Raw genomic sequence first — 10,278 nt, forward strand, 5'->3', positions numbered from 1 at the left:
CAAAGAATAAATAAATGCCAGAACTGGAGAAAAAAATATGTATATATACAGTGGGTACAGAAAGTATTCAGACCCCTTTAAATTTTTCACTCTTTGTTTCATTGCAGCCATTTGCTAAAATCAAAAAAGTTCATTTTATTTCTCATTAATGTACTCAGCACCCCATCTTGACAGAAAAAAAGAGAAATGTAGAAAATTTTGCAAATGTTTTAAAAAAGAAAAACTGAAATATCACATGGTCATAAGTATTCAGACCCTTTTCTGAGACACTCATATTTAACTCACATGCTGTCCATTTCTTCTGATCCTCCTTGAGATGGTTCTACTCCTTCATTTGAGTCCTGCTGTGTTTAATTAGACTGATTGGACTTGATTAGGAAAGGCACACACCCGTCTATATAAGTCCTTACAGCTCACAGTGCATGTCAGAGCAAATGAGAATCAAGAGGTAAGGAGCTCAGCGAGGCACAGATCTGGCCAAGGTTACAAAAGAATTTCTGTAGCACTCAAGGTTCCTAAGAGCACAGTTGCCTCCATAATCCTTAAATGGAAGAAGTTTGGGACGACCAGAACTCTTCCTAGACCCGGCCGTCCAGCCAAACTGAGCAATCATGGGAGAAGAGCCTTGGTGAGAGGGGTAAAGAAGAACCCAAAGGTCACTGTGGCTCCAGAGATGCAATAGGGAGATGGGATACTTTCCGTACCCACTGTATATTTATATATACTTAGAGGGACGACAAATAATGTACAGGTACATGTATATACAAGTGAAGAATAACATGTACAACCATGACACATAGTATAAATAACAAAATAAAATGAATTAATAATATTAAATACGAAGTAACCAGTGTGCAAGTAGCATAAAAGTGCAATATTGTAATGTGTGGGGTAATGAGATTATTATCTCACACACAGCTGTGAATTTTTGTACAGTTTTATGGAATGTTGTAGAAATGATTTCTTGTCAACGGCAACCGAATGGACCTTGAGGTGAGATTCTTTTGTCGACAATACACTGAACTGTGATTCTTCTTTTCAGACGCTAACCCAGTGTGATCCATCTTTAGTGGCAAGATTATACAACTCGGGAAGTAAAAACAAATCTTTTTTTTTCCCAAGGTAAATGAATGAATAACAAAGTGTGTTATGCTGCAGTGCCATTGTGTGTCTGCAAGGACGGTGGGGGGAGGCATTGAAATCCCAGTGTGGGGGCCGAGTCTGTTTGACTCTTTATCTACAACAAAATACAGAGCACTTTCAGAGCGATTTGATGAACAATAAGAACACTGACAGCCAATCAGAATCCATCAGAGTTTAGAGTTTACAACAGGACACGGCGGAGAGAGACACCGACAGCCAATCAGAATCCTTCTGAGTTTACAACATGGCACGGCGGAGAGACACTGACAGCCAATCAGAATCCTTCTGAGTTTACAACAGGACGCAGCGGAGAGAGACACCGACAGCCAATCAGAATCCTTCTGAGTTTACAACATGGCACGGCGGAGAGACACTGACAGCCAATCAGAATCCTTCTGAGTTTACAACGGGACGCAGCGGAGAGAGACACCGACAGCCAATCAGAATCCTTCTGAGTTTACAACAGGACACAGCGGAGAGAGACACCGACAGCCAATCAGAATCCATCTGAGTTTACAACATGGCACGGAGGTGAGACACCGACAGCCAATCAGAATCCTTCTGAGTTTACAACATGGCACGGCGGAGAGACATCGACAGCCAATCAGAATCCTTCTGAGTTTACAACGGGACGCAGCGGAGAGAGACACCGACAGCCAATCAGAATCCTTCTGAGTTTACAACAGGACACAGCGGAGAGAGACACCGACAGCCAATCAGAATCCATCTGAGTTTACAACATGGCACGGCGGTGAGACACCGACAGCCAATCAGAATCCTTCTGAGTTTACAACAGGACAGAGCGGAGAGAGACACCGACAGCCAATCAGAATCCATCTGAGTTTACAACATGGCACGGCGGAGAGACATCGACAGCCAATCAGAATCCTTCTGAGTTTACAACAGGACACAGCGGAGAGAGACACCGACAGCCAATCAGAATCCATCTGAGTTTACAACATGGCACGGCGGAGAGACACCGACAGCCAATCAGAATCCTTCTGAGTTTACAATAGGACACAGCGGAGAGAGACACTGACAGCCAATCAGAATCCATCTGAGTTTACAACATGGCACGGCGGAGAGACACTGACAGCCAATCAGAATCCTTCTGAGTTTACAACAGGACACAGCGGAGAGAGACACCGACAGCCAATCAGAATCCTTCTGAGTTTACAACAGGACCCAGCGGAGAGACACCGACAGCCAATCAGAATTCTTCTGAGTTTACAACATGGCATGTTGGAGAGAGACACTGCGGAGAGATTTGTCGCACACAGGGGGTCAGTGGCGTGAATTTTCCCCTCTGTGGGGCTACGATCCTTTAGCTCTTTGTATTTTTGTATTCTTAAACATCAGTACTTTGAAAGTATTTGGCAAAGAAACCACAGAGAGTTAATCTTGTGTTTTAGATGTGATTAACATACTGTCAGTGGTTTTGTTCCGATGCTCTGCGCAGAATGTGACCCAGCCCGCCTGCTCTCGTTCCCGGCTCTCTGGAACCTGTGTGCCCGCTGTTCCGCCGGTCAGACTTTTTAGGTTCCAAAAATGTACCCGAATTCACAAATATGTAAGATATTACTACAGACATCCCTGTAACGTACGTTGCAACGTCTGATGTGTGTAATATTATCAGCTGGAGAGTGCAGTGCGTGCTTGACGTCGCTGTTTGCAGCACGTTATCGCTCAGCAGTGTGGATGCTCACATCGTTATGGTTATAGTTACGGTTATCGTTCTTGGTGTGGACGGCCCTTTGAAGACCACTTCTAATGCAAATGCTGTTTGGATTACACTTTATTTATGCATAAGGTTCTGCGTGTATGAGGTTTGATGTCTTTTCAGTTGTGATGTGAATTCATACAGCTTTTTGCTCTTGGATTTAATATCAGGACAGCCAGTGATGCGATGCCTCGAGCCGGGGAAGCCTGCTGCTGCGAGGGAAGGAGACAGACGATAAGAGACCAGAGCAATGGAGAGATTAAAGCAAAAGAAGAAGAGAAGAGTTATGATGAAACACACGGATCAAGTTGAAAGGGAGGCTGATAAAGGCCGCGTACACATTGTTAGAGCCAGTGTGCAGAAGATACCTCTAAATACACATCATTCGGTGCTTTGAGTGGGGCAACAAGTGGGATGAAAAAAAGTGTGTGAAGAGTTTTGTTGGTTTGGAGTTTGTATTTGCATTTTTATGGACTGTCCAAATAACAATAAATTACCTCCGCAAGCGCAGCAGTTTTAAAAAAAAGTCTCTCTTGATGTTGGAGTGACTGTTAAAATGGCCTTTATGAAGGGAGACCGGAACCATTTCCTGGTCAAACGAGGAGCGATCAAACAAGTGAATTGACATGTACTTTATAGCAGTGATTCCCAACCAGGGGTAGGTGTAGCTACCCCAGAGGACCAGATAAGTAGGACCTCTGTGTTAAGTAAGGGCTAATGCCCGACGAGGTGTCCGTTGTCGGGTATTAATGGACGGCGGCGAAGCGTGAACCATGGCGGAGGACGGTTGACTCCGCCGAAGTTCATTAATACCTGACAATGGACACCTCGAAGGGCATTAACCCACTTATACCATGGTCACATGCCAAATATATACCGTATATAAATTCTTATTTTAATATAATTGAAATCAAAAGTTTTTCCAAACAATAACTCTGTTTCCCTGGTCATGCCTGGGGGATTGACTAATACCTGGAACAATCATTCCCATCCCATAAGGTTCTTATGCAATGCAAACGTTTTTCACTGCTCCAGTAAATAGGAAGGACCTTAGATACGACTTGCCACCCTTAGCAATCGGAGATATTTATAGTCCGCTCAGCTCGTAGAACCCTTTAGCTCAGCTATGAGCCAGAAAGCTAACACTATGCTAGCAAGATTCAAAGTCAATAACATTGTGTACAGTTGGCAATCAGTAAAAATAATTTGACAGTATGTTTGACATCAAGACAAGCTAGCTATCCAGCCATGTCATTTTCCCCAAAACAATACGCCTTGTACGAACAATTTTATTTTATACGTTTTTTATTTATTTTATATATTTATATGTATAACGTTACTGTCGACGTTACCAGCCTGAAGTATCAACCTGAACGGTGAACAGGATGTGAGATAACGTTATTCGCTGTAAAACAAAGTCAGTTCAGTGGAGCCGTGTAACTTACTTCCTGCAGCTTGTGTGTTAGCGCCATCCTGTGGTGTTCAGAGGACACAGTATGATGGTCTGGATGAATACTTTATTCTTGTATTTTATCAGTATTTTTAACTGTTTTAAACTGCTCTTTAATGTTTTTGTAAACACTTTGAATTGCCTTGTTATTGAAATCTGATATATAAATAAAGCTGCCTTGCCTAACTTCTTATCTAGCACCAATAGCTGGGCAAAAATGATTTTGTCCTTGAGTGCATGACCAAATGCCTGCACTAATTTTTTAGGTTTTGGGGAGGCGTGTATGGATGGCGTGTATGGATGGAGGAGATCGGAGAGGTACTGTGGGGCCAGGGCGTGGAGGGATTTGTAGGTGAGAAGGTGGATTTTATATGTGATGTGGGACTTAATTGGGAGCCAGTGAAGGTCTGATGAGTCTGATCTGTTGATAAATCTATGTTCATAATTATGTAATGTTTCATTATCTTTAGTATAACTTTTTTATATTAGCCAAACTGTTAAATTAAATATAAATAAATATATATAAATATAAAAATGCACAGCAGGAAAAGCATCAAAAAGACAACTTTTTTGAACAATCTCCACGAAATGATTGGCCGGTGCTCCGGAGCTCTATACTGTATGTCTACTTCAGATTTCATCCATTTCTCTTTGATATCATCTCCTCTATCAGAGATCAGAGCCCGGAACAGGATATTGGGACTACATTCAATCAGTGGCATGAGTTTCGGAGTAGGGCCACTAAGAACCATGAAGAAGGACGTACAGTGTGACATACTAATGAGCTGGATTTCTCAGCTGTGTCAGACACGAGTTTCTGTTTGCTCCAAAGAAAACACAACACGACATACAAAACATACAATTTGCACCATGAACATGAATACACCAAGATAGAGATCCTCCATCGTAACATTTTCCTTTCCCAACCAATCCCTCCAAAAAAAGGGGAGATACATATTTTCTGATTTCGCCAAATACTTGATGATGTACAGTATTTAGCTATGGATCCAGTTCAAACAGCCGGGCCACTTTAGTCCACACGAGTTTTAAGTGAGAGACTATCGGATGTGCTTTTGCCTCACCAGACAGTTTGACAGACAGGCTTTGTAAGGGTGATAATGGGGCAAAAACAGAATGCTCAATACAATACCAGGGGTTGGCTCTCTCAGGAGCAAGTGACCAGTGGGCCATGTGCCTTAAATTAAAAGCATGGTAGTAATACAACCTATTTGATAGACTCAAACCTCCTCTATCAATCGGTCTTTGTAATTTATTAAAATGTAGCCAGTTTTTGTTACCATTCCATATAAATGTCTTTGTTATCCTGTCAAACCATTTAAAATATGACAGGGGAACCTCCAGAGGAAGAGATTGGATAAGGTAGTTCAGCTTGGGAACCTTTTTTTATAACATTAACCTTCCCCGCTACTGAGACATTGAGAGTCGCCCATCTATTAACATCACAAGAGATTTTATTCAATAATGAATCCAAATTAACGTTATCTAGCCCTTACACATCTTGAAAATAACAACACCTACACCTTGATTTCAGCTCAGCATGCAATACAATCTCCCAATCAAACTAAATGGCACTCTGGGTTTGAGTATTAACACTCTGCAAAATGGACGTTGGACTTCCTCACAAACAGACCCCTGTCAGTTTGGATTGATGAGCCCACCTCCTCCACTCTAGTGGACACCGGAGCACCCCAGGGCTGTGTGCTCAGCCCCCTCATGTTCATGCTGCACACCAACAACTGCAACCCTCTGATTGGTATTGCAGAGTGGTGCTCAGAGAACAATATACCGTACCTCCGTTGATCCAGATTATTATCACGTTAATTTTGACAGACCTAGTTTAAATTAATTCCAAAATACCTTTTAGATTATGTTGATTTATGATATGTCCTCAACTGACCTGAAGTTTTCCCAAAAATATTTTAGAGTATGGACAATTGAATGGTTGAATTCACAAAAATATTCAGAATAATATTGACATGAATAGATGCTCATTCTCAATACTCATTCAGAGTCCAAACCTGCCCTGCAGCTTTAATGACACAGTGAAGAAAAACACAACTACATAAAAAAGCAATTGAAACACAAAGCCCTGTGTACAGCATTACATGGAGCACACTACAGACCTCATTTCAGTATAAGATGCATTTACTTCCACGCTGCAATGAATTCAAGCATCTGTGGAGGACAGAAATCCTACATGTTCTGTTTCATTTTCCATTAGCCATGGTCCTTCCAATTTATAATTTTACCAGAAGGCTGTTTTCTTCAAGGAGACTTTAATCTTTTAAATCAAGATGTGACCAACAAGCGTTGTCCTTATTTCTGTGAGAGGTTTGAGACTTGTTATTTCACAGGAATAATCTTAAAAGAAAACTTCCACAGTGTTGAAATTTCTACGATGTAAAACAAACATGTTATATGAACATTTAAAATTAAAATCAAGGTAAAATAGGGAATAATAAGACAAATTTAGGTCATTCTACTGTATAATTTGCTGCAAATTTCCCCAAGACCATGGACCCTTATCATGGCATGATTATCTCTTTTAGTAAAATAAAATGATGTACTACTATGTACTTTATTCTCTCTGGATGAAATGATAGCATTTTCAGGTATAACCGTGTGTGTCTGTACTCTTTTGGGAAAAACTTCACGTCAGTTGAGAAGAAGAGCATAAATCAGAATAATCTAGAAGATACTCTGAAGTTCATTTAAACAAATAATTGAATTTGTCTCATTTATAACTACATTAGCTCAATTGAATTTTTACATTTTGGGTTTTACCCATGCTAATGGTAATGTTAATTTTCCACACAAAAATATTACATTCTTAGTGTCATAAATCTACATCAAAATGATTGTATTACTGGCTGAATAAATAGTTGGATGGACTACTTTTTGTATCTGAAACATATCGAAGCTTCTGCATACATTCCTGCAATGCGCGTACAGTATGTTCAGACAAAAATACTTCGCTGATAACTGTTAAAAAAATGTCTGATAGTATTTGCTAAACATTCACCGACACAAATTGATATCCGGTTGTATTATCACAGATACGGCTACATCGATAAACGGACCCCTGCATCGGTCTAAATGGACCAAGATTTTGGCGGATGGCCCGGTTCTAACGTTACGAATCGGTTGACTAAAGCTTTTGCCGTCTATTCAACGAAGCTGCGTGCGCAATGCTGTTGAAAGAGATGGGTGTGTGTTTATATGTGACTGAGACAAAAGCCTCACAGTTTGTGTGATGGCAGGAATCAGCCAATCAGTGCCTTGTTTGGATATGCAGAAACAAACGTGCCAACTAGACTTGACCAGATGAGAATGGGTAAAATTTGGGACGAGACTGGGGGGGTGTAACATGAATTTCAAAACTCCGACCAACTGACTGTCATATCTGCGCTTTAACATCAGCAACATTTTTCAAAAAATTTCAAAACTCTGCACCAAGATTATTTATTATTTTTATTCAGAAACTCAACTGTCTGTCTTGTAAACCCGAAATTACAGATAAAAAATCATTAAAATCATGAACTCAGGTGATTACAGGAATTACATGAACAGTTTTTAATGTTCAATCAGTCTATAACTACTCCAGAGTCTGCTCTTGAGACTTTACTCTAATTTTATGGACAATTGGGGCAGGATTTGGGATTCGGGACAACTGCTTGGATTTCGGGACTGTCCCAAATTTTTCAGGATATCTGGTCACCCTAACTAGACTGCTAGGTTTTGTTTTTAGAGTTAGCGGTGACAGTAGCTGAGTTTTCCCCCTGTATTACTGTGTAGCTATGATGATTATTGGAGTGCGCACAATGGCCGTGTAACGTGGACCTGTGATTGAGTTACTGTCTCTGAGATTACAGCAGCAAGGAGGCATTTTCATTTAAAATGGATCTGATGTGATTTGGTTATAAGTGGCTAACGTTAGCTAATTAAATTGAAGTTACAGTGTATACTATTAGCATGTCCTAGCTTTGCTATTTCTTGGTCCCTTTTACAAATTTATATAATTGGTTTATTTTAATTTCTAATGGGAAATGAATGTGTGTAAATTAAACAAATGTTAACTGTATCTATCAGATTGAATCGCATCTCATTGTATTGCACCGAATCGCTTCAACATCAAATTGAATTGCACTGTATCGTTTCATATTAAACTGTATAGTCCCTGAACAATATCGTAGGCCATGTTTCTAGACACGTATCAGATCGTCCTATAATGCAGTGATGCACACCTCTAGTAATTACATTTGAGATATTCACAGTGGCATTTCTATAGCCTGGCTCCGCCCTCCTACGTACTTCCGCTTAATTTTCATTTTCCTTCAGTACACCGTCTGGGTTTGCGGTTTATTCTTGGGTTTGCTGCGGACAAATCTTTGGCGGTCCAATCAGCGAACAGAGGGAGTGGCTGAGAATGATGATGTTGAGGTTGTTCACTAGTCTGAGTTGTAGTTCTGTAATGGCGGCGGAGAAAGATGTGAGCGAAGCCATTCGGTCCGTTGTGGCAACGCTGCCGAATATCCAGAAGTTAAAGCCCGAGCAAGAACAATCTTTGCTGAGTTGTGTTGGGGGCCATGATGTTGTAAGCCCTCCTCCCCACGGGGTTCGGGAAAAGTTAGATTTTCCAGCTTGCTCCGTTAGCGGTGAAAGAGTTAGCTAAGGCTAACGCTAGCGATGCTAAGCCGATGTCAAGACCAAACGTTAGCGATTGGTAATGGCAGATCCTGAGTGGCTCTTCATCAAAGTACCCACCTTCAAGGAAGTTAACACTGGTCAATGGAGAGAGGCCAAACTCTGGACAAATGAAATGTGCCAGAGTCTGGTAGGACCAGGCTAGCATTTCTACTCGTCAAAATTATATTCTCTTAAGTTAGAAGGGCAATTAAAGATACCCACAGTAACAATTTACTTTTAGAAATTGTATTTCAAGATATCTAGAACTTTTATTTTACTAGACAAACCTAAATTTAAGATATCTAAAAATAATGTAAAGGTTTAAGTGGCTGTTTTATTAATAGATATATGGATATGGATTGCAGATATTTGTAAGTCAATTCTTCCTTGTCAAAAAGAACATTTCAGATACCCACGGTGACATTCTTCCTATCTACAATTGTCATTTGTAGACATGATTCTCATTGTTGCTACTACAAGAGTAATGCAGTGCTTTTTTTGTATTATATCTCCACTATGCTTCTTCAGTGGTTTCAGAGATTTCAGCCCGCTGGATTAAGTTACCACCCTGTGAGGTTGTTGAGGGGAAGCCTCGTCTTCTGCGTTTATGTGCTCAGTGCCTCCTGAGATCATTGGAACTACACATTTTGCGTAGTTCTCCAACTGTTTGGCCTAACTTATATCACAAGTTAGCAGCCCCAACAATGTGAGCCGCAGGAATCCAGCAGAGGCCCTTCCTGTTAAGAAGAATCAGCCCCAGTGAAAGGGGTCGAGGTCATCTTTACTGCATACCAGAGCACGGATTCTCTCTAAATTAAATTAGCATGAATGCAAGTCCATATAGCGTCAGTTCATAGGGAGGCCCGGCTTCTGCAGTGACAGGGGTGACAGGTCAGATCTCACTTTCCAAACCACTTGATGGTGTTATTCCAGGAGCAACCCCCTGAGCTGTTTGCTTTGCTAATGCAACCAGAGACCTCGGTCTACCAATGAAATATGCGTCCATTCTAAAGTAAAGAGCGTGTCATTTATTATCAGGCCATGATACTCAGTGCATTTCAGGAGTTATTTATGTAATCAGGATGAACTTTATGTTACCTTCCCTTTGTGTCTACCTCTACAGTACTCCGCAAGATGACTTTTAGACTAACTCATGGAAGTCACTGTAATGCATGTAGGTGGTGAGAACAAACAAAAAAAAACGGTAATGCATTGTACTCCACTGGGGCTACATCTACCACTACAAGCAGAAACGTTA

Source organism: Perca flavescens, chromosome 19 (assembly GCF_004354835.1).
Source record: "Perca flavescens isolate YP-PL-M2 chromosome 19, PFLA_1.0, whole genome shotgun sequence".
In the NCBI taxonomy this organism is placed as follows: Eukaryota; Metazoa; Chordata; class Actinopteri; order Perciformes; family Percidae; genus Perca; species Perca flavescens.